We start from the raw sequence: 25,387 nt of genomic DNA on the forward strand, positions 1-25,387 counted from the left end.
CTGGAAACCCAATGCAAAAACACCTATTTTACAACATGCTTTTCACCATGTAAATGCCTATGCAGCTTTACCAAAGGGAATCTTGAATGGATGAGGTAAAATCTTTCGGAGCAAAATGTTTTTGTTTTTTCTATTTAAAGTGTTATGTAATCTTAAGTAAGCGTTGCATTCACTAAACAAGCGTGTGGGGAAATTATAAGTGCGAACCCACAGTCTACTTTCTACTGTATTCTGCAGTATGTGCCAGTAGAATTAAAGCTTTTGCCTGGTAGTGCCGTATATAAATGTGCATAAACACACCTTTACTTGGAGAAATCAGTCAATCTTGGGATGTAAGGGAGTTTTGGGTGGTGTGTAGGTTGTCATAAAGATTATTTGTATAGGTTTTCCTTACATTTGTTTTTACTCGCCCAATGTTTGATGAAGCATGGTGTTAATCACTATAGCGTTGTACATTTCCCATTGTATGGTATCATCATTGCTGTTATTGCCCTAAAAATGTCACAGATGGCCTCAAGAACATACCAACTCTTAAAGACAGTTCAAGTTTTTTGTTTTATGCAATGTGTAAGGGGGCTCGCTAAGGGCCATCCCCCTCTTTCTCTCATCTAGCGTGAGCAGGTCCCTCCATTGCCCAGTCGCGCCTCACCCCCAAGATGGTCTCTAGAGATTGGTAACCACTATTGTTTAAAATTCTACCTGGCTGGTTGCGATAGCCTAACGACAAATACCCTTTATATCTGGCTCCCTCTGGAAACAATCTAGGACAATCATGAACTAGATCCCACAATACAATTTTAGACCAATGATATAATCCACTATGTCATGGGAAGGAGCATGGGGATTGCCCTCCCATCCTTCCCACACGAGACGTAGCAGACCAATAACAGGGTGGCTAAACAGATGCTCGAAGGTACTAAACCCAGCACTGTTATGTGGCACTTCCCTGTAGGAGAACAGCAGGCATGGCTGAAAATCCAGGGAGAATATCCCACTTTCTCCTGAGGGCTCTTCCAATCTACCTATCAACTCTTCAGGATCTTGTTTAACTGCTCAACAAGACCATTTGTCTGTGGGTGAAAGTCTGTGGAGAACTTGTAAATTACCCTACACTCATCCCACATTGCATTCATATACCCAGATATGAAGTCGGATCCCCTGTCAGAAATTACTTCTTTAGGAAATCCGACATGAGAGAATGTCTATGAAGGCACTTGCCACCACCGGGGCTTTGTTGCTCCTCAATGTTAAAGCCTCTGGATACAGGGTGGCATGGTCTACCACCACAAACATATACCGGTTACCTGAGGGGGTTTGGGGATCCACAGGACCCACAATGTCCATAGCTATTCTCTTGACAGTGGAAATAATGGGGCCTTAGTAGCCTCAACAGCTTTGCCGGATGCTCGGCAAGTGTAGCAGAATGGAACAAACGTTCCTATTTTTCCTCCAATCTGGGGCCTATCGGCTGCCTTGGTAAGTCCTAAGTGACCTGTCAAAGTAAAGTCATGAGCCTAGTGCAGTATGAATCTATTGTGGCATTAGCGGACCACCAACTGAAGGCTGGCACCTGAATCAGAATTCTTGGGCTCACTGTACAGGAGACCATTCTCCCAATACACCCTAAACATCCAAGGTGCTTGCCCCAGGGCCTGTTTCTCTACCTGCTCACGCAGATCTGCCAGAGGTGAGCCGTCACGCTGTGCTTGGCAAATGTCAGCCTGACAAGGACCTCCAGCCAAGGACAAGTCACTTAATTCTGTCTGAAACCACTGTGTCCTCCAACCTAGGTTGAAGTTCTTTTGCCTTCTTCAGCTGGGAGTGTCCGTTTGGCCCATGGCCATGTGTGTGGCTACCAGTACTGATTCTTTGGCCCTGAAAGTCATGATCGCAAAAATGATTTTGGCGTCAGGCTTAATATTCCCTAACAGATAGTCCACCGAAATTTCATCTTTTACAGTGACATGTAACTGAAAGTTTTCACCTCTCAAACTGAACTCTACATTTGGCAGTGGGTATCGGGTAAGGCCGTCAAATCCCGAACTAGCTTGAGGACCAGGAAGCATCTTGCCCTCTCGCACCCACCATCATCTGAGAGCGGTGAAACTCACAGCAGTATCACAAAGTACCGTTGCTCTGTTACTATTTATGAACACATTTTCCAAGAAGAGCTCTGCATTAGCAGGAACTGGGGCCTCTGTGGGAGACCCAGTAGCTTTTCCACTCAGAGGTACTAGGGTACATTTGACCAGCCCCATGCCCACTGGGAATTCATAATCTAAGGTACCTACACTTGCAAGTCCTCCTACTTCACGAGGGAAACACTAATTAAAGCTCACTTGGGTCTCCACTAGCAGGCAGGATCTGTTTTTCTATGTCTTTCATCTCCACATGTAACTGCGGCCCTGTGAGGCTGTGAATATGGGTGTCACAGAGCTAGAGGTGCTCTCACTCTTCCTCTCTGTAGGATAAGAAGATGTAGATCACTGGAATTTACCCTCACATTTTTTGAGACCTTCCTTAGCAGCAGGGCGCAAATCTTTGTCTTTGCCCTCATTTGGTTGACTTTTATCATCCCCTTGTCATCTGGTGTGGGTGTTGTTTCTAAAGCCATTTATTTGGACGCGAGTCCTCAAAAACCTGTCAACTGCCTTTGTATGCTCCCTTGGGTCTGTAATAGTCTTGTCCACTAAATGCTGCTGTAAATCCATATCTCTGTATTTAAGGATACCCTCACATGCAATCAAATTGAAAGTGCCCTCAAATGTGTCCACATTTTACCTGTAACTCTTCCACTCAGATAATTCAGAGATTGCTGTGCAAACATCTCAAAGGTTTTTGGTGAGCTCTCTAAGGCTCTTGAAGTATTCTTTTGGGGTCTCGCAGAACTTCCTGAGGATGGCAGCCTTCATCTTGGAATAGACTGACCTTTCCTCAGGAAACAACTGAATGATTACAGTGGTGTTCTGCCACACGTGCCACTAGAATGATTTCCGCAGGAACCAACTGAATGTTTACAGGGGTGTTCTGCCACCCGTGCCACAAGTATTGGGGTCCAGAACCCAGCACATGTTTTATAGGGGCGTTATGCCACCCGTGCCACTCATATCAGAGTATTGGACACCGCACTTGAGGGGATTTCCTGCCTGTGGCTTGGGGAGTTGGATGCCGGTACCTTATTGGGTGGTCCTCTCCTCCTGCCGTGCACGGCACTGGGTGCCTGTGCTCTGTACATTTTGAGATTTGATGATTTGCTCTGGTTTAGTACACTAGAAGATTAAGGGTGTGCTGTGTTTCAGTGCACCTCAGTCGTTGGCAGCAGGGTGAATGAGGGTGCTGTTTTTAGATTGTTTGGCATAGCGGTGTTTTGAGAGTTAGGGCTGGTTCCTTGGTTTGAGTGGCTGCTGTTAGGCCAGCGACAGACTTTGTGTGTTTTTTATGGTTTGGCTTCATTGTAGGTCATTAATGGGATGAGGTAGGTGGGAGCATGTCCCCTTGTTCTTCAGAATGGAGTAAGTGGGGTTTGGATTGGAGTTTTGGAGTTTGGAGTGGAGGTGGCCAGAGCGTCATTGGTTTCATACTCTGGACACATTACCCCGTGTATTTTCCCTTGCACTCCTTTCTGTACCCTTATCTTTGTTTCTGTTGAGGAGGAAGATGTGTTCCCTGCCTTGCTCCTGCATGAATTGTTGCCTGAGAGAATGCCTGATGGAATGTTATGCCTGTGGAATGTTGTGGTGTGAGTACCCCTGTAAGCTCCATGAAACACAGCACCTTAGTTGTGGGCAGCAGGATGAATGAGGGTGCTGTTTGGGAGTGCATGGCATAGTGGTGTGTTGAGAGTTAAGACTGGTTCCTTGGTTTGAGTGTCTGTTGTTAGGCCAGCGACAGGCTGTGAGTGTTTACTATGGTTGTTTGACTTCATTGTAGATTGTTGAAGGGACGAGGCAGGTGGGAGCGTGTCTCCTTTTTCTTCAGAATGGAGTGAGTGGGATTTGGATTGGTGTTTTGAGTTTGGAGTGGAGGTGGCTAGAGTGTTGTTGGTTTCATACTTAAGTGATTGCCTTAAAGAATGCCTGATGGAATGTTATGCCTATGGAATGTTGTGGTGTGAGTGCCCCTGTAAGCTCCATGAAGAGTTGGTGGAGTGAAGCAGCCTGTGAGAGAGGAGGCCGGTGGATGTCTCCTGTGTACCTTCCTACTTCCTTACCCTTGGACTTACCTGATGTATATACCATGTCACTGGAACTTAATAAAGAAGTTCTCTTCCCTTTCCTGAGTATCAGACATTCATTTCACCCCGCAGCAACTTCCTCATTGCATCCACCAGAGATAGATCCTAGGACTGCCCAGCCATAAGCAGACAATGCCACTAAGTACAAAGTGACTATGAAAAAAAGGGAATACCAGAACCAGTGTAAGGGCAAGATGGAAGAAGACTGTTGCCCAGGTGTGCCGCACCTGCGTGGTCACAGTCCCATGTTGGTTGATCCCTGTTCATTTGTAAGCTTAAAATGAGACTGCCATTCGATTTGTAAGTTCCCAGATTTGTAAGTTCCTAGATGAATGGTGAATGCGGCTCATGGGAGGAGAGAGTGTGAGCCTCACCATTGCACTGATTACATGCTTGGAAGATATCTTCCAAGGATTGGATAATGTGGTTAAATAAACCTCCAAAAAGAATCCGGGTAGGGCGAGAAATAAGACCTTACTCCTTGGAGTGATGAACCAATTTAAAGGGTGGGATTGTAACATGTTTTATAAATGTGCGGAGGGGGTTTTGTGCATTGTGGACTGTGTTTTGGATTGTGTTTTTTAATGAAATGTGGGATTTGGGATTTTAACGATGGGTATTTTTTTTAGAATTGGTGAAAGGTTTATTGTAAGCCATAAAACTAATAAATAAAATTAAAATAAAAAAGTTCCTAGTTGAGTCCCCTGCCCTGTGTCTTGCATGTACCACCTTGCAAGGGAGGCGGAAACAAAGAGAACCCTGTAAAGATATACGAATCCAAAGAGAAGCTGTATTTGAATTTGTAAATCTTAGGACTGTTGCTGCACAGCTCTGAGTGGTTGTGGTTGTAATAGGAACATGCTCCTACGCAGGACAGTGCAAGTTGTAGGTGCCTGCATTTAGCTGTTTATGTCAATAGACAGTTTACTATATAGGAATGTGTATTGGAGACACACACCCTGAGGCAACAGTAGTTGTTCTGATTCTCAAGATGCATCTGCACAACCTGCTCCTAGGCCACTGGCACCAGAATACCCGTTTTCGCGCCCCTCGCGGTGACCTCCTGTGGCAATCATGAGGAAGCGTATGACCTGTGACACCTAAAATGAGGATTACACATGATTACTCTTAGCACGCTATATTACTCGACAAGCCGACAGGCATGCATGGTAAGCCTTCAGCAGAAAGCAGGCAGAGTAGCTCAACATCCTCATTGCATATGAGCACATTTCGACGCACGCATTCACATTGAGCAGAGATAATGCTGAATGGTCATGAATACACGCATATGTTATGGGGATTTTGCACTGGTGGCCTGCTACACATGCACAGTCGCTGATAACCTTTACAGCTGTACCAAGATTACAAACACTGTGGAAACTATAAACTGCCCTGGGCAACGTATACAGCTTTTGTAAACTGGCCAAAGAAGCTGCAGGACTGCTGTGTGAGGAGGTTGCATTTTTCCACGTCATAGAGCGCCTGTTCGTCACCCACTGATTCAGTCTGTAATCTCTCCAAAAGGCTTCCCCTGGCCCACTCGCTGATGTGGGTGCACTCCATGCAATAGTGACTCTTTATGCATTGCTCAAATTGGTGCTTCACTAATTGGTGACGTCTCCCCCATAGCACTGTTTTGTGTGCTGTAAACAGGAAATCATGCATTATTCAAGCAAGTGGTTATGAAATATAATGAATGAAAAACTATTGAATACCTATGAAATATCTTCAGTCCATCAAAATAACATAGCTATGGTTTATCCTATTTCATTGATCACAACTCTCTAAAGTTGTAATAAGGGTAGCTTTTCATCAAAATGGGGGTCACATTCCTAGTCGACTTTTCTTAATCCGAAATGAGAGGACAGTGAGAGCCGAAATTTGGCAAGAGGCTCAGTTGAGAACTGCCAAGAATTCCCATAAGATTTCCATCATTGCAGAGGGAGTTCCTGGGAGGCAAGTCACGAGTAAGAATGCGTCTCTTTGTTTAGACACTGTCAGGTCAGGATGTAAGAAGATGTCAAAGGAGCTCCGGGCAATCCCTTCCTTCTTCCTTCCTCCACATCCTGAGTAAACACTTCGGAAAACTGCTGACTTCTGCATGCCCGCTTTCTCCACAAACACACCCTAGAACAAAAATAGCAAGAATGCCGCCATTCATTCCGGTTAAAACCTTGATTAAATCTCATTTAAAAATAACTAAATATCAAAAGAAACAACGGGTTAATAACGGTTTCCCCACCATAAGTGTACTTGCGACTACTCTGTACAAACGTTGAAGGTCCCTTTAAGCACGCACTTATGGTGTCCTTTGCTTTCATTTCAAAGATTAACGGTGAAGAAGGTCCTTCAGCGCTATCATAATTTCATACAAAAGTACAAGGCCTGCTGCTTCCGGGTTCATGGCCGCCTAGTCAGAGGTGCTTTTCAGCCGGAAATGCCGATCAAGTGCCCTGCTTGTAACAATACCTTATACTTCACCACACGCTTCACTTGTTTGTCCTTTAAAAACTGCATTTTAAAGGGGTCGTGAGTTTCTTTCAACAATACATTAATCGAAACTGCAGATGAAAGTTGTCCTAAAATGTACGTTCCTTTGGAATATAGAGGTCGTCTGGGGATCACATTGGACCAAACTGCTTTAATTCGTAGTACAGTTTCTGTGTATCAAATACAGTAAAGACCCACTGAATAATAAAAGCTAATTGAAAAAAAACATTGGCAGAGCGGATGAACAGTTTACATGGAAATAAAAATGCCTTTATGGTACTCAGAATGGGAGGTATTGTGTTCTACAAGGAGGTCACCCAGACCGAAAAGATCAAAAATTATGTTTCCGTTCCCTTTGAAAAATGGCATTCAAGCAAGAGGTTTTTCACAGCAGTCAGGAATTTTATATATAAACATGGCTATAGCATCCTATGTCTAATTCCCTTGATTTCACTGCGAGGAACTTGGCCACTGTTTATGTTAGCGCTGAGGAGCACGTTAGTGGGCAGGGTTACTGCCAAAGTTCTTCAGATAACTGCCGAGATTAAACACATCTAAGAATAACTATGGCGACAAGGTCGTAAAATCCGCACATGCCACGGAACGCTATATTGTCTCACCATCTGCTTCCAGTGTGATTTTCCAGACAACCAGCAGCACAGTGCCTTATAGCGCTTGCACAAGGCTGACAGCCCGCTTGAGATGCAAGAAGAAGATTTGGCCCATGTCGAATTTCATGTGAAGAACATGTGTGCCCCAGGGTCCAGTGCTCAAACTATCAAATAAGGTCAACCCGCATTTTGCCCATAAAGCTATTGGCCCTCAATCCTGGGAAGCCTGATTTGCTGCACGTGCCGCAGTGCAGCTACAGCCTACACTGCAACAACTGCCCCAGACTGTACGAGAGGGCAGGTGCCCCTCAGTGAGCCTATCATTTCTTTTTTACAAGCAGCTATCTTGTGAGAGGATGAGGCTGTCAGTAGCTCATCCGCACAAGCGCCCCCCCGTCAATGCACCCCATGAAGGAGCTGACAGGGGTCATGAATCCTTGTAACTTCAGGCAGTCCCGCCGTTTGACATCACACTGTTTGACATCATGGACACCAGTAGTCTGGCACCAAGGTGGAACAGATATCTCCAGGAACTGCACATATATATTGATGCAACGGGGAAAGGGGGGAACGCTGCCTCAGAGGAAGCTTAATGCACTCGCTAGGCCCTGTAGTGCGCGACATTGTCTTTTTCAAGGCCAGAAAAGAACACCACCACGTTTCAGGGCATCACTGACTCTCTGAACAACTAATTTGTGCCACTACGAAACGTGGATTATGAACGGCACATTTTTCACACTTCCACGCAAGAAAAGAGGAAACGCTAGATAATTTTGTCATGAGACTCTGCAAAAGGGCAAAATATTGTGACTTTGAACACTACTCAACAGAGGAGGCACTCAAATCTCAAACAATTGCTTGGTGTGGATCAGCCGAATTTTGCAAGAAGCTATTGCAGAGACCTAGATCTCTAGAGGAAATATTACAAATAGCCAGGGCAGACATGGCACTCTCCATGCAGACAGAATCCCTGGGAAAAATCAAAATTACGCAGACATCATCTACCGCGCCCCTATGCCAGGTCTGAGTGTCTGAGAGGGAACTGAGCAAGGTCCAGAGGAAATGCTACAGGTGTGGCTACAACTTTCCCCATGTTGGCCCATGCCGAGCAGTCGGTCACAGTTCCGACAAATGCAGAGGAGAAAATCATTTTTAGTCAGTATGCAAGAATGTAAAATAGTTCCAGAGGCCTGCAAACTAGACCGAACAAAGCAGGAAAAGAGATAGCTCTCACTCGAGACAGACAAGATCTCCCGCGGGCAAGAGTCAACGGTCAACCAGCAGAAGGAGAGAATCCCGACGTCGATCCAGGCATCAGCAAGGCAGAAAAGAGGACTCTTGTAGAAGGTGATCGCCTGAGGACACAAGAAGAAGATCGACAAGGCACAAGGTGAGATACATAGAAGCCTCACCAAGACATTGTAATGCTTCTGACTCCTCGTCATCCAGTGGTGATCGCAAGAGAGGGTACGTACAAGTGATAGGCAACAAGACCGCAACATAATACAGCCCGACATTATTGTTACAATTGAATGGCATCCCCCGGGAATTGCTGATCGATACTGGGTCAACTGTGAACATAATCAATGAAGAAACATACCAAGGCCTCAAATGCAAGAGAGAGCTGAAACCGGCTGTCATTGATGTATATCCATACGGCACAAATACGCTGCTACACTGTAAAGGCATCTGCAAAGCCACATGCACATACAAAGCAAACATGATGAATTATGTAGTCAAAGGTGAGGTGCCAGGTTTCAGCATCCCCAGTTTCAAGTCTGCCTTGTAAATGGGACTGGTACACATCATGTACCAAATCATGAAGGCCTACACCACAAGCCCAAAAGACATGATGATCAAAATGCTTCCAACCCTCTTCCAAGGACTAGGCCGACTTAAAGGAAAACAAATCAAGCTACATATCAACCCAGACATTAATCCTGTCACACAACACTATAGAGGAATTCTACTAAACATCCAAAAGTAAGTAGAGGATGAGATACAGTCACTCGAAAATTAAGACATTATAGAACATGCCACTGGGCCCACACTCTGGGTGTCACCCATTGTCCCAGTCCCGAAGAAGAAGAACAGGAAAAGCATCTGCATCTGCGTCGGCATGAGGGCACCTAACACGGCAATTGAAATAGAGAGGCATGTGTGCCCTAGTATGACTGACATGATGCACCTGTTGCATGGAGTGAAAGACTTTTCAAAATTAGACCTCAACAAAGGCTACCACCCGTTTGAATTACACCCAGACTCCCGCAATATAACCACATTCTCCACACACCTAGGTCTATTTTGCTACAAGTGACCTCCGCCGCAGAGATCTTCCAACATGAAATACATCAGATAATCAAGCACATCCCGCAATGTCTCAATTACAGCGATGACATTCTAGTGTTTGGTGTGACTCAAGAAGCTCATGGTGACGCACTGCGTCGAGTATGCATGGCACTAGAAGCAGCCAATCTGACTCTAAATGTTGACAAGTGTGAACTGAGCAAGACAACGGTCAAGATTTTTGGACATATTTTTTCAGATGAAGGTCTACAGCCATATTCTGACAAAGTGCAAGCGCTTGTCGAGGTATGCACGCCCCGAACAACATCAGCAGTCCGTTCATTCCTAGGCATGGCCTGGTACTGTACACGATATATATAGGACTTTGTGTCCATCAGCATACCACTACAGCATCTCACAGTGAAGGGACAAGAGTTTGTATGGTCAAACAAGTGAGAGGAGGCTTCCAAGAAATTAAACGACGAATCGCATCTGCTTCATGCATGGCATACTACGATCCAGATCTTGAAACTGAGCTAATGGTAGCCCAGTTGGCTTAGGAGCGATCCTTGCCCAATTCAAACCAGGCTCTCCCTCATTGACATCATGCTGCATCGTAGCCTACGCAAACCGCAGTCTATCTCCTGTGGTGTGTGCATACTCGCAACCCGAAAAAGAGAGCCTTGAGGTGGTTTGGGCATGTGAGCATTACATTTGTTTCTGTACGGGCAAAAATTCACAATCATCACCGACCATTAGGCTCTCACAACCATCTATGGGAAATCAACAGCTTAAATGCCTCCCCGCATTGCAAGGTGGGGACGTCGCCTGCGAGAATACTCATTTACGATACTGCATTGCCCTGGGAAAGACAACAACCCAGCAGACTTTCTATCGAGATATCCACTGCCCGCACGAGAAATCGCAGTCTCGCAAGGCGGACCAATACATAAACTTTTATCTTTTTATTGTGATTTTGGTTGTCAAGCAACCTTTCACAAATAAGTTTTGTCAATAGCTCTTTTGCAGATTTTAAAGCAATTTAATGGCCTTGTAATTACACAGACAAAATTCATCAATGCTCCATGTAAACATTTTAAAACAGTTACTCGTATTGTGATTAAAAAGGAGCAAACACATAGACATACAATCAAACAATAATAACAAGTCATAGCAACGTGGGCAATTTTGGATATTTTTTTGGTTTTCATAAAAACAAGGAAGCAGTTGTGAGCACCTGGTCACAGTAATTTTAATAATGCTAGAACCATTTTTGATGGCAGTTGCTCATACATGACGCTACTAACTTAAGAAGATTTCTCATTCTTACGTTATCCTGATAACACAGATGACCTATTTCTCACACCATATTTGTTCTGCTTTAAAGTGGGTCTCATCTAACGTTTATTGGTGTATCCATATGTTGGACTAACCTCTGGGTGTTGCCATCTTAGAAGTAGCATGTATTGTTAGTTGTTATTTGGTGCTCAACTCCAAGATTCAGAGAAAGTAGAAACATAATTGGTGTCAAGTTTAATGATCTAGAATTTGAATTGAAGACCATATCCCACATATGGTTACTGGATAATATTTTGAACTGCCCGAAATGTTTATAGAAGCTTTCTTTTCTTTGCTTCTCAAGGCCTTGACAGCTGGCTAATAGATGTTCTAATGTTTCTTTAGTGACAGAAGACGAGCAGAATCTACATGCTGTCTCAACATCTGCTAATTTCTTGCGAGAGGACAAAGCGTCTCTCGTTGGCCACAGATTGAAACGCAGTCTCATAAGATGGGCTCTATACATCTGATCTGGAAACATTAGTAAGTAGGTTCGTGTTTGATTTATAGGTTTCATAATGAATGCCTCTGCCTTAATGGCTTTATAGGCTATTCAAGATTCCCAAACACCAATCCACTGATGTTCTCAACATTTTTTCTTCACAGATTCTTGTCTTTCAATTAGCAATGATAGATTAATGTCAGCTTTTTGCATTATTTTCTCACACTGTTGTCTCCAATTGAGTAAGGCAGGTTCTAGGTTACTTGTGAATGCTTTTTCAAGTACAGGTAATAATGTTGACTCAGAGGTGTCTGCTATTAGGCATTTCCTATAGAGGGCCAGCGAGTGCCTTTCCACTATGGATTGGATTGGGAGAATTCCGAGTTCCAATCTCACTATTTGCATTGGGAACCCTTTGGTCAAAGATAGAAGAGACTTCCAAAATATGCCCTTTATCATAGTCCAGTTAGGCTGATTAGCCACCGATTTCGCCTGGGCTCCATAAGTTACAACAGGGATGATGTTTTGCTTAAAGAACATAATGATGGGTTTACAGGAGAATTTGTCATATTTGTTCTGTATTAGCTTGGCCTGCGACGTTAATGTTTCGATCTTATATCTAATCTCATTCTTATAGGGAAGATCTCTTGTGTTGTTATTTATGTTCTGTCCTAGATATTTGAATTTGTTGATGTTCTCCAAAAACATTCCTCCCAGACTCCATTTATAGTGGGGTTTATTATTTTTCTTGATTTTCGAAATTATGAAATTATTGGATTTTTGCATATTGATTTTCAGTTAATTTTGATCGGCATAAGCCTGCAAAGCGGCTAGTTTCCATTGCAAGCCTATCAGCATCAAGTCAACCAACACCAAGTCATTGGCGTATAGTAACCAGGAGATGGGAAGACCTCCTATCTTCGGGGGGAAAGACCTGGTGGATTCCAATGCATTTTTCATGTCTTTTATGTAGTAATTTAAGAGTGAAGAGGCGAGGATACATCCTTGTTTTAAGCCTCTGTACGCAGGGATCTTCTTAGATAGCAAACCCGCTTGGTTCAATTTTATTTGTATGGTTGTCATGAACCACAGGACGAGTCCCTTCTGGACTTCGTGGTCCCTGACCCATAGGGGACTGAACTCAGCAGTACTCCCAACATGGCCGCTGAACGTGAAACGCTGTTTGCCAGTCCCAGCGTTGTACGCTCTGCGTTCTACAAAGCAGACACGCCCCCGCAGCCCTGCGCATCTCAACGCTACCGCTTGCAGTAGTCAGACGTGTGCTGCCGTAGTTCATACAGCGATTTCCACTGATTCATGGTTCCCTGTCCCCTAAATTTCCTCCTCCTTCATCCTCCCCTTTTTGTCCCCACCTTGCATTCCTGGATTTCCTTCACACTCGCCTTCCAAGTGTGCTCCTCGCCATTTCCTGGACTTTTTACCCGACATATGAACGCTCCCTGGAGACGGGACTCGAACCGCACGCTGGAACCTGAGGACCCACGCACAGTGTTATACAAGACCCGAACGGTGCGAAAGAAGACTTAATCGAAGAGCTCGAACAAACAACACAGACAGGTGAGAAGGGGGGAAACCTGTGACAATGGTGGTATTAGAAGAGAATTTCTGTATTAAATTAAGCAGGTAGCTTGGGCAGCCAGTATCTATAAATTTGGTCCATAGTAATTCACGGGAGATGGAATCAAAATCCTGTTTGAAGTCTATGGCCCTCATTACGACCCTGGCATTAAGGGGTTAATGGCGCCGTAAAAGGTGTCGGCGCCGTTAAACCTTTAATACCTGATTACGAGGTCCCTTTGCGGCTCCCTACCTTAACGGCTGGTCTGGACCAGCCGTTAAAGTAGGTACCGCAAAGGGACTTTCGAGGTAATTATGGTACCGCAATTTGCGGTACCGTAATTACCGCCTTCCCCAGTCCCATTGAGCCCTATGGGGCAAAAATGGGAATGGGGAAGGCCAATGGTAAATGGGGGATTACCGCCCCGCCAACCTTGAAATGGGCTGGTAATTACCCATTTACCATTGGCGGAATCGGTAAGTTACCGGCGTTAACGATGGCGCTATTAGCGCCATTGGTTAACGCCGGAGTCGTAATGAGGGCCTATGAAAGCAAAATAAGCTTGTTGGTCTTTTGCAATCACCTGATCTTTTATGGCTGCAATGATTAGTAAATTCACAGTTGTTCCAACTCCTGCCACAAATTCTGATTGGAACTTATCAGTTTGTAATATTTGCTTCAGCCAGAGATGAAGATCCATGAGAATGAGCGAGCAAATAATTTGCCCGGCACATCAAGTAGATCTATTGGTTTATAATTATCAGGGTCTTCTCTGTTGCCTTCCTTAAAGATCGGTATAATTATTGAGTTTCTTCACTTAGGGGGGATTTTGTTCTTTTCTATGATGTTTTGAAAGATTGATAGTTGAATGGTGGACCAGGTATCTGGGTTTGCTTTCAGGCAGATATTATTTAAACCATCCGTGCCTGGCGCACGAGACAAGCTTAGCTTTGCAATTAATAGCAAAACATCTAAATGATCACATTTTAGATAGGTGTCATCAGTCTTGGCAGAAGAGATAGGAGAGACACTTCTTGTTTTGTCAAAAAATAACATGAAATGCTTGCACCACATAGGCTTGCTGATTACATTAATCATGCTAGTCCCCACTGTATTAGACTGGCCATTCTTTAAACGTTTCCATATTTCAGCAGTTTTATCCTTGTATTGCACTTAACATCTGTTCCGCATCAAGTTGTTTTTTTTATGAAATGTATACTGTTTTATGCTATTTTTGTATTTGTTACAAAAAGCCTTAGGGCCTCATTACACGGATAGCGGAGGACCAAGGTGCTGTTAGCACCTTGGTCCATGCCGGTAAAATACCGGCACCGCCTTGGTGGAAAGAGGAATTACCGCCCTATTCCAAGGTTGGTGGGGCGGTAATTCCCCCTTCCCCCATTGCCCTTGCCCATTCCCATTTATGCCCCATAGGGCATAATGGGAATGGGGAAGGTGCTAATTATGGCACCGCAAATTGCGGTACCGTAATTAGCTCCCTGGTCCCTTTGCGGGTTGGTTTTTAACGCCTGCAAAAAGCAGGCGTTAAATTCCCCAACCTGCAAAGGGACCTCGTAGTAAGGCGGTAAGGTTTTACCGGTACTGGTAAAATACCGGTACCGGTAAACCCTTACCGCCGTCCGTGTAATGAGGCCCTTAGACTATTTAGAGAATTCCTGATTCTTGAACATAGAAATGTTTCTAATTTCTCTCCACATTTGCGTTTTCATAGTCTGGATAATCACGTCAAAAGATACCTTCCTAGTTATCATTGGCCGCACATAACGGGGCTTTTATTCCTTAAAAAATTGCAATACCTCATCATAAAGTGGTTGATGCAATAATACGATTTCCATTCGTGGAAGGCTGAATTGGCCGACTGTAATATTCTACCTTATGGATCTGCTATCCAGCGTACCTCCAAGATATTATGATCACTCTTATTTGTGGGAATTATTTTTAAGCTATCAATTTGCTCTAGATTTACCTACGGGACAAACACATAATCTATAATTGATGATGCTTTATTTCTGTGCCATGTTGGGGCCGCAGGGATGTCTCCCATGACAGTACGATTTAGCATGATGAAGTCTCTCTCATCCATGATGTGAAGCCACCGCCTGGAACGGTCAGACAGCAAGCCCTTGTTTGCAATTAAGCACTTCCAATGTAGATCCCCTGCTATAACTGTCGTCGTAATCATGGCATCATTCACAATAAGATCTAGCATGTCCGTTACTAGCTCTATGAAGTTGTCATCAGATATAGCCAGGGGATTCCAGTACAGGTTGAGGATGGCTAAGATGGAACTTGGAGCATGCTTACTGTCTGGGAATGACAGTTTTGTCAGTTGTATCCCCAGAGAGGGTGCCACCCATGAGTCTAATAAAGCACAAGTTGATAATTAAATTGCTGTTAGCATGCCCACAGATGGTCTCCCTGTTTGTCGTTTCGAGGCCGGGCTCCAGCAAACTTGATAGCCTGGCCATGTGGGCTGGTTTACTATCCATGTTTCTTGGAGGACGATTATTTCATATTTAGCTAGAGCAAATGCAGAGATTTTTTACCATCAAATGTTTGTAGCCTCTCGTGTTCCAAATAGCCACTCTAATAGAGACCGCTCTAGCCGCTTCTTGGCCCTAGTGTTTAATTGGTTGGGGGATTAATTCAAGGTTTTAGCAATCCATGCCCATTTTGATTTAGGGGTTTTGGGCAAGGGAGATTTCATAGCTACTTCTCTGTTCAGATGACCTATATTGCCCCTGCACTTTATTAATAGTGGTTGATAATGAGGGTTCGGCATTACTCTCTGTACATCAGCTGTAGAGTGGGGCTTAGTTTTTGTACTTGTTGTGGATTTGGTGTAATATCTCCCAACTTTTAGCCCAAAATCCTCCCATGAATCTTTAACATCCAGGATTATCTCCTTGATGATAAATGTAGGTATCATTATCTCTACTGTGTCCATATACTTATTATTAGTGTTTTTAATATAAGCAATGTATTTTGATTGAATGAGTTGCAGGCTCGGAACTAGCTTGAATACCTAGAGTAAGATGGTTCTTTTGGGAAAAGGATGCTGACGCTGCCTCCCAGCCATTTATATTCTCAAGCAGCCATGTCCTCTTTGTATAGGGAGGACATGGTCTTGCCACCATGGGATATATTTATTGGCTTCTTAGGGATATTTGTAAGTTCTGTGGCTTTTTTTTGTTCACCATGAATTGAGCTCTGCTCTCTATGTGCCTGGTTAGGTGCCAAATTAGTTAAATTTGGTTTCACAGTTTGTTTCAGTCTTTTCTGTTCCAATGTTAAGAAATTTCGCTCATCATAGTCGTCCTGTAGTTTATTGAGGTCATCAGTGGTTAATGAGTAGTCAGGATTTGCCTGATCAGGGACAGTAGTTGTTTCCTCTTGTAGCGTTGATATGGAATATGTGGAGAGGTTCATTAGGTCTTCAGTCTTTGCTTATTCCTCCTTGGTGGTAGGAAGGTTAATTACCTCATTTAAACTGTGGCTAGAGGAGTGAGAGGCATCTGGATCACGATTGCTAACCACAGGCATTGGTCAGATTGCACTCTTTTCTTTTTTCTTTTTTTTTTGCCCAACTAATAGATGTTTTGGCTGTCTGGGCATTGTTAGGTTACTTAGACAATGTTTAGATTTATTTGAAGTCATTTTTGTAAGGGTATCTTGATTTTTTGTTTTCTTTTTGTGGTACCTGGGGCGGTCGATAGTAACAAACAATTCAACCATTTAGTGCCTTTTTTCTTTTGTTTTGTTTTACTTTTTCTTAGTAAGGTTTTTCTGAAATACTTCTTAGACAGAGTATTCACTCACCTCATTCATGCTTGGGGTTGAGACTTTTTCTGGACTCTGGACTGGATCCAAGAAAGGCTCGCAAGATTTCTGTGGTGCAGGTAACTCAATAGGAGTACTTGAGTCCCTGATGAGTATCCCCACCGGCTCAGTCGCTAATCCAGGGCGCTGGCAGGAGTCAACAGTCAGTGACAGGGGATTCAAGTTGATTGAGGGTGGGGGAGAAAGGTCTACACGTTGTACTGCTATCGCTATCCAATCAACTTTGTCATCAAGATGTGTTAGCAATTGACTCTGAAACTCCACTTTTCCATCAAGAACTTCAAACATTTTGGTAAGAGTATGGAGACCTGTGGTAATCGCATTTGGAGCTATTTCCCAAGGAACAGGCGGGTGTGATTGAAAGCCAAAAGAGGGCCTCGCTGTCGGTTTGTTAAAGGACATCTGCAAGGAAGCAGTCATGTTTGGCTATGATTCTAGTGATTCAGGATACAGGTTTGGAGATTGTGACAGGGTTGATGGGGGGGGCTTGAGACATGTTGTAGCTCGCTCCGGCACAGTCATCTATGTCTTCTCTAACGGGCCATTAGAGGAGATTATTAATATGGATGCTGCTGGCAGTGATGAGGGTGTGATGGGCAGAGGTACGTGAGGAAGCTTGGAGCTTAAATGATTTCCGCTCTGACTTATTGAGCTTGAGACTGCTTGCGAATATGATAGATGATGATTACTAGACCTCTGTTCAAATCTGCTTCCCACAGGTGTTGGACTTGAAATGTCACAGTTTTTTAATTATCCACAAGGTTATGAATTTATATCTCAGTGTTTGAGATGACTAAGAAAGCCCTTCGATAGACCAAAGAGAGTTCAGGGACTATGTAATTTCCTTCATTGGCGCTGAGTGAATCTCCACGTGGCACGATGTTCCAGTATTAGAGGTCACGAGGGCCCACAGCGTGCGTAAATCCATAGAGATGGATTTGGATTGCTTCTTACCTTTGTAAGTGTTTGCTTTGTGGGGAGGCTTTGGATCTGCTAAAGCAAGTGAAGAAGGACATGACGAGTCACTCTGAATCAATGAGCAGGCACTCAAGGGCATTACTGTGGTTAACGTATGCGCCATGGAGGGGTCGACCTTACGAGACCACAACGATCAACGGGAAGCAACCAGGAAGGCTGTCACGAGCGAACAGCAAACAGCACTCACTGTGCACTCCACATTACATGCGTGTGGTTGCACGTGGCCTTCAGTTTAAGTACACAGTTGGGGGTTGTGGCCACAAGGCGTTCTGTGAGAAGGAATCAAAACAATAGCAATTATATGTAGAAATATGTTGCCAATTGAGTTCAAAATACTCCGGTCAGAGTTATATCGTACCGCTGATCATATGGAAAGTCAACTGAATTCCAAAAGCTGCAATAGCAAGTAGCAAGAAACACTGATAGGAGATATCATGAGGGCAGACAAAAGTCAATGGTTACAGCAAACACCATTCGCTGTGCACTCCATGTTGCGCGCATGCATTTGCACGCAGCCTTCAGTTTAAGTATGAGGCCACAGTTGGGGGCGTGGCCACAAGGCATTCTGTGAGAAGGAATCAAAAGAATAGCAATTAGATGTAGGAATATGTTGCCAATTGAGTTCAAAATACTCCGGTCACAGTTAGATTGTACCGCTGATTGAATGGAAAGTCAGCTGGATTCCAAAAGCTGCAATAGCAAGTAGCAAGAAATACTGACTGATAGGAGATATCATGGGGGCAGACAAAAGTCAAGGGTTACAGCAAACACCATTCACCATGCACTCCACATTACGTGCACGCAATTGCGCACAGCCTTCTGTTTAAGTAGGAGGCCACATTTGGGGGCATGCCCACAAGGTGTTCTGTGAGAAGGAATCAAAATAATAGCAATTAGATTTAGAAATATGTTGCCAATTGAGTTCAAAATACTCGTCGCAGTTAGATCGTACCGCTGATTGAATGGAAAGTCAGCTGGATTCCAAAAGCTGCAATAGCAAGAAATGCTGACAGGAGATATCACAGAAGCAGACAAAAGTCAAGGGCTCCAGCAAACAGCACTCGCCGTGCACTCCACGTTGTGCATGCGCGATTGCGCGCGGCCTTCAGTTCAAGTAGGAGGCCACAGTTGGGGGCATGGCCACAAGGCATTGTGTGAGAAGGAATCAAAAGAATAGCAATTAGATGTAGAAATATGTTGGCAATTGAGTTCGAAATACTCCGGTCACAGTTAGATCGTACCACTGATTGAATGAAAAGTCAGCTGGATTCTGAAATCTGCAATAGCAAGTAGCAAGAGACGCTGATAGGACATGTCACAGGAGCAGACAATAGTCAAGGGTTCCAGCAAAGACCACTCGCCGTGCACTCCACGTTGCATGCGTGTGATTGCAGGCTGCCTTCAGTTTAAGCAGGAGGCCACAGTTGGGGGCGTGGCCACAAGGCATTGGCTGATTGAATGGGAAGTCAGCTGGATTCCAAAAGCTGCAATAGCAAGTAGCAAGAAACGCTGATTGGAGATATCACAGGAGCAGACAAAAGTCAAGGTTTCTAGCAAACAGCACTCGCTGTGCACTCCATGTTCAATACATCAATTACATTGTCAGCAATGTTGTACCAGGACCCAGTGCTCATGACAGTCAAGAAGAGAGTATCCTCTGGGAGACGGCATGACCTGAAACAGGAAGAGAAAGTCATCTCCAACACAGAGAAGAAACTACTCCAAACTTTTCATCTCCTAACACATACACTATTGTTGTCTCCAGAAGGCCTACTGCTAAAAGAAGATCGAATAGTCATTCCTGAGACACTACAAAACAGGGTGATCAACATAGCACACACCGGACACAGAGGAATTCTGTCCACCAAAAGACAATTGCAGGCGAAGGTGTGGTTCCCTCAGATGGACGCAAAAGTTGAGAAAGGCCTAGTAAGCTGCATGATATGCAGAGTGGTTGTACCGCGCACTTTCCCAGAACCCCTCAAAATGACAGAGTTGCCACCTCAAGTATGGACAAAAGTAGCAGTCGACACGTTTGGACCTCTGTCCAACGGCAAGTACTTCTTAGTCATTATGTCTGGATTCCCAGAAATACACTTAATATGTTCCACAGCAGCGCACGCCATCATCCTGGCACTGGACAAGACATTTGCAGACTATAGCATCCCAACAATCGCAAAGTCTGATATTGGGCCACCATCTAGTGGACATGACTTCAAAATGTTTGCGGAACACCTAGGATACCAACATCGGAAAATTTCCCACTTGTGGCCACAAGTAAAATGGCGTCGTCGATCGATTTATAGCAAACTTAAAACGCACTCTACAAGTGTGCTCCATTACAAAGGACTCATTTATGCAAGCCATCTGCACTCTCCTCATTGACTATCGAAGCACTCCTCATAGCTCCACAGAAGTGTGCCCCTCCGAACTCAGGCTTGGCAGAATCGTAAGAACCACCATTCCACATCTGCCCACCAGTGAGGTGTTCACGGACGCAGACCTGAAGGCGAAGGAAAAAGACAAGGAAAGCAAAGAAACAGTGAAAGTGTACGCTGAAACAAGGAGAAAGGCAAGAGAGACAGAGGTGCACATAAGTGACCAAGTACTGGTGCATCAGACACAAGGATCAAAGGAAATTCCGGCATTCAATCCACAACCCATGACAGTCACTCATGTCAACGGATCCATGGTAACAGCAGCAAGTCCGAATAGCGCCATCGCCAGAAATTCTTCGTTCTTCATCAAACAAATAGAAAGCGAAACAACCCAGCCAAGTGAAGAGAGCGCCCTCTCTGAGGACTGTTCAGACAGCTGCTCAGACTTTATGGATGGACATGGACAATAGTGACAGTGAGAGAGACGATCACAATCTGGTGGCCAGCAGCCCATCAAAATGAACCATTCGAAAAACCCACCTGATGGATCGGAGAAATGGGGTAAAAGGGTACCTTCTCAGCTAAGTGGGGCGAGGGAGATGTAGCATCCTATGTCTATGCCCATGATTTCACTGTGAGGAACCTGTCCTCTGTTTATGTTAGCACTGAGGCGCATGTTAGTAGGCGGGGTTACCGCCAAAGTTCTTCAGTTAACTGTCGTGATTAAAGGAGATAAGACCTACCGCCTTGCATCTGAGTTTTCATTACACAGCAGCCTCTTATCTGATCTAAGCATAACAATGTCTCTCAGAAATTTTCAACAAAGGTATCACAACTGTCACTTTGAACGTTGATGAAACATTCCCCATTATAAAGAAGCCATTGGTCAAACAGCAAACATATGGGTGGGGAAGGCTATTTTTGCTGTATATCAAAATACCCAAACTCTATTTACAGATAAGTGTCCATTTTCTCTCTATGGGACTCTTGGGTTTTATGGTAAGATAGAATCAGAAGATGGACAACTCATTGTGGTTATACTCAGTAATGGCTTTGCTGTATTTCCAAAACCCTATGCTAACCCTATAACTCAGATCCCTATGCTAAGGAAAGGAAAAAGGGTCAACGTCAGGATGATTTTCAATACAAAGTATGTCCATCGTCTAGAAGAAAACCTAATCTAGCCTGATTCTGACACTACCACTAATAAAGAAAAAAGAAACTAATAAAGCCACAAAAGCTACTTGCAGCCTCTTCCCAAGTGGTATATCTCTGTCTGGTTTCTGACCCGTCCTCAAGGTTCTCAGGAATAGAGAAGGCGTCTTTCCCTGAACTGACTTCCGATTTGCCACCAGCCAATGTCTCTGTCAGTGGCGGCTGGAGACTTGGTGAAGTGGTGGGGCTTAAATGGTCGACTCGAAACTCTCCATCAAGCCCAACCACTTAAGAGGGAGGTTGTGAGGAGATGGAGGTTATGTCCACACCACGTCTGCCAACTGTAAGAACATTTTGGAATAAGGGGTCCAAACTGTGCAATTTACTGCAAGATTTCGCAAAAGCATTCCCTAAAAGCACTGAACTTTAAGTACTGATGATGTGAACTTACAACCAATCATTTTACAGTTTCCAGTCTGGGGAATTGTCATGATGAATTCCCAGTGTGCCCCAATTCGTTTCTCACTTAACAGGCTTTCCCAAATGAATTGGGAAATTGTACAGGAGGCCTGTGTTGTCGCTACGCCTCACACACTTGGCATTGCTTGAATGAAAGCCTTCGATAATACAGCCATAGTTTTCAACTGCCACCCTTGTCATAGGAATTAAGCCAGCACTGGCTTTTTAACCGACATGTTGTGTACTGGTAGTGTTTGTCCCATACTTCTGTTCAGAAAGGTTGAAAAAGAATCCCCAACATCATAAGTGCTGTTAGAATATTTAAAGTCAGGGCTGGGTATTAAGTGGCCATCCTAGCATAGCACATAGTCAGTAGATATAACTGACGCCTTGTAAATATGTCCTTATCATCACCAACCTGGAAACCCCTAAATGGTCCCATGTCAGGTATGGAATATTGTGCTAGACCTGCACACTTTTTACCTTGCATCAGTTTGCATTCTGTCACTTACAGTTACCCATTTCTCTTAAAGAAATAACATACATGAGTCAGAATGCAAAGAGGTAGGAGGTACCAGCCTTTGACTGGCTAAACACCTCACATAGTAGAGGCACTTGAACTTCCTACAATGTCTGGCCTCTCAATGTGTTCGGTATAGTAACCTATCCAGTCCTGGTTTTAAGTCATTGAATTCTGGTTCTTCTATTGCAATTCTGCATTTAATACAGAAAAGCAAAACTATAAGTCCCAGAACGCAAAGAAAAAACTGAACTGGGTGTGATACTCATTCGTGGCGTGGGACACTAAACTGCTGTTTCAAAGGCACCAAACGTCAAAAGATGCAGAAGTTGTTCGTAGAACAATTCAGCATTTTATGTAAATTGGTAGAATTCTCTGTTATGAAATAAGACGTTTGCGTTTTGTCTCTGTGTGCTTCAATCTTTTGTAGAATGTGCAGGGGTTGAGCAAGTACACTGTAGTGTGTGCCAGGAATAATATCTGGAATAAACTACAAAGACAAAAAAATACACATCTGTCACTATATTTTCCCCACGTTATTGCAAATGTGTATCAATCGTGTGCAAAATCCTTATTTCATGCACTGGTCAGGATTTCTCTTGGTGGCTGAAAAAGACAGTGCTCTGACAAGCTGATGTACCTGTCAGAAGGGTACAGGTTTATAAGACCAGGGAATGGCATACATTTGTCTCAATGGCATGCAAAACAGTACATAAAACGTTCCAGTGGTTATGACTAAAACACTAGTAGGGTTTTGCCAGAATTAGTTTGAGAATGTAGCAATCACTGTGATCACGAGGTAAAGTATATGCATTTGTATAATATAGCTGTACTGCCCCATTTTGGGAGGGTTATTTTAAATCAATCCTGTCTTTATAAACAACAGTGTGTTATGGGACTTGTAGTGTGACTTTTAGCAATTTGTTATGGTTTTAGAAATCCCAGCATGCAGTGAGCTATTGCATAAATACAAAACGTGACTGAAATTGACCCTTATGGCTAATTTGGGACTGATGACAGCAGTAATAAAGCGATTATAGATACCTGACTGACCAGATGGGATTCCATGGGACACTTTCCATTTTCAATCCGGCTTCTGTTTATTAATTAATGTGGTTTTAATCGTTAAACTTTTTTGAGTTCTGAAAACAAAAGAAGTGGGTAAGTGACCCTGTTTGTGCTGAATATGCACCTTTTCCTACACTAATGTGACATCATTGTTTCGCCTTCATCTGCTGTTTAACAGTGGTTCGATTTGTTGGATGTGTTCAATGTCCAAGGAATTGTTGTTAAATAAAGGATACGCCTTGCTGATGGGGTTTCAGACACTGGGTGAGGAAAGGCGATGAAGTGGTCAGTGGACGCCAATGTAATTCACCACCTGTACACAAGGCACCCGCAAAAACGTGCGAATCGCAGTGGAATTGCGAAAATCGCAGTGCACGTGCGAAAATCGCACGAAAAGCAGCGCACATCGATTCATGGAAGGGCGTGCGTGAAAAAACCATCTGATGTGCGCTAAAAAAGTGTGCGGCGCACGTTGGCGCACAGGCCATCTAACGGCGTGCGCCAGGTCACAGCGAAAATCGCACAGGCCATAGCGAAAATCGCACATAGCGCGGCGCACGCAACAAAAGTAGGCGGAACACGGGGCGTAACACTCGGAATGGGGAACAACTTGCCAAAATGTGGGCGTCACGGGGGAAGTACAGGGTGCAAGTGCGCGGAACGCCCACACGCTCGCCTACAACAAGTATTCATGGAATCGAATAGGGCAAAACAGCGCACGGTCAAACCAGCGCACAGGCACAAACACGGCCGCCACAAGAAAGCAGGCGGTAGCGTCCCTGCGCCTCTAAAAAATGTGCGCCAAAAGGTGCGCCAACAAATAGCACCTATATACAGCTATGATGAATGTCCTATACTGTGGCCCTCCAGGACAAATGACGTGCAAAGGGGTACCCACAAACACGAACACCCGCTGCCTGAAAAATAACGTGTGCGTGTATTTCGGGGTGCGCGGGAAGTTTCACACGCGAATTGGCTGGGTACGTGGATTCCAGGGGTGCGCGGGAAGTTCCACACGCGATTTTGCTGGGTATGTGGATTTCAGGGGTGCGCGGGAAGTTCCACACGTGATTTGGCCGGGTACGTGTATTTCGGGGTGCGCTGGAAGTTTCACACGCGAATTGGCTGGGTACGTGGATTCCAGGAGTGCGCGGGAAGTTCCACACGCGATTTGGCTGGGTATGTGGATTTCAGGGGTGCGCGGGAAGTTCCACACGCGATTTGCCCGGGTACGTGGATTTCAGGGGTGCACGGGAAGTTCAACACGCGATTTGGCTGGGTACGTGGATTTCAGGGGTGCGCGGGAAGTTCCACACGCGATTTGGCCGGGTACGTGGATTTGAGGGGTGCACGGGAAGTTCAACCCACGATTTGGCCAGGTATGTGGATTTCAGGGGTGCGCAGGAAGTTCAACACGCGATTTGGCTGGGTACGTGGATTTCAGAGGTGCGCAGGAAGTTCCACACGCGATTTGGCCGGGTATGTGGATTTCAGGGGTGCGCGGGAAGTTCAACACGCGATTTGGCTGGGTACGTGGATTTCAGGGGTGCGCACGAAGTTTCACACGCGATTTGGCTGGTTACGTGGATTCCAGGGGTGCGCGTGAAGTTTCACATGCGATTTGGCTGGGTATGTGTATTTCGGTGTTGCGGGGGAATGCTACACGTGATATGGCCATGTGGGTCCCCCCAGGTGTTCCCTCTACACCCTCCACGGCCCCTGCAGGCAGCCCACACCACAGGGTACTACCCTGCACCCCTGCTCATGTCCCACAGGCAACCCATCCACCATGGCCATGCCCACCAGCCAACCCACATGTCACCTTGCACCACTGATCACCAACACATGTTTCCCACCACCCCCACCCCCCAGCCACCAGGGGCAGCCTCCACCAGGCCCCCACTCATGTCTCCCAACAACACCACCCCCCAGCCACCAGGGGCAGCCTCCACCAGACCCCCACTCATGTCCCCTATTACCCCCACCCC

The sequence above is a fragment of the Ambystoma mexicanum genome, chromosome 5q, assembly GCF_040938575.1.
Source record: "Ambystoma mexicanum isolate Mex_15411 chromosome 5q, UKY_AmexF1_1, whole genome shotgun sequence".
NCBI classification, from domain to species: domain Eukaryota; kingdom Metazoa; phylum Chordata; class Amphibia; order Caudata; family Ambystomatidae; genus Ambystoma; species Ambystoma mexicanum.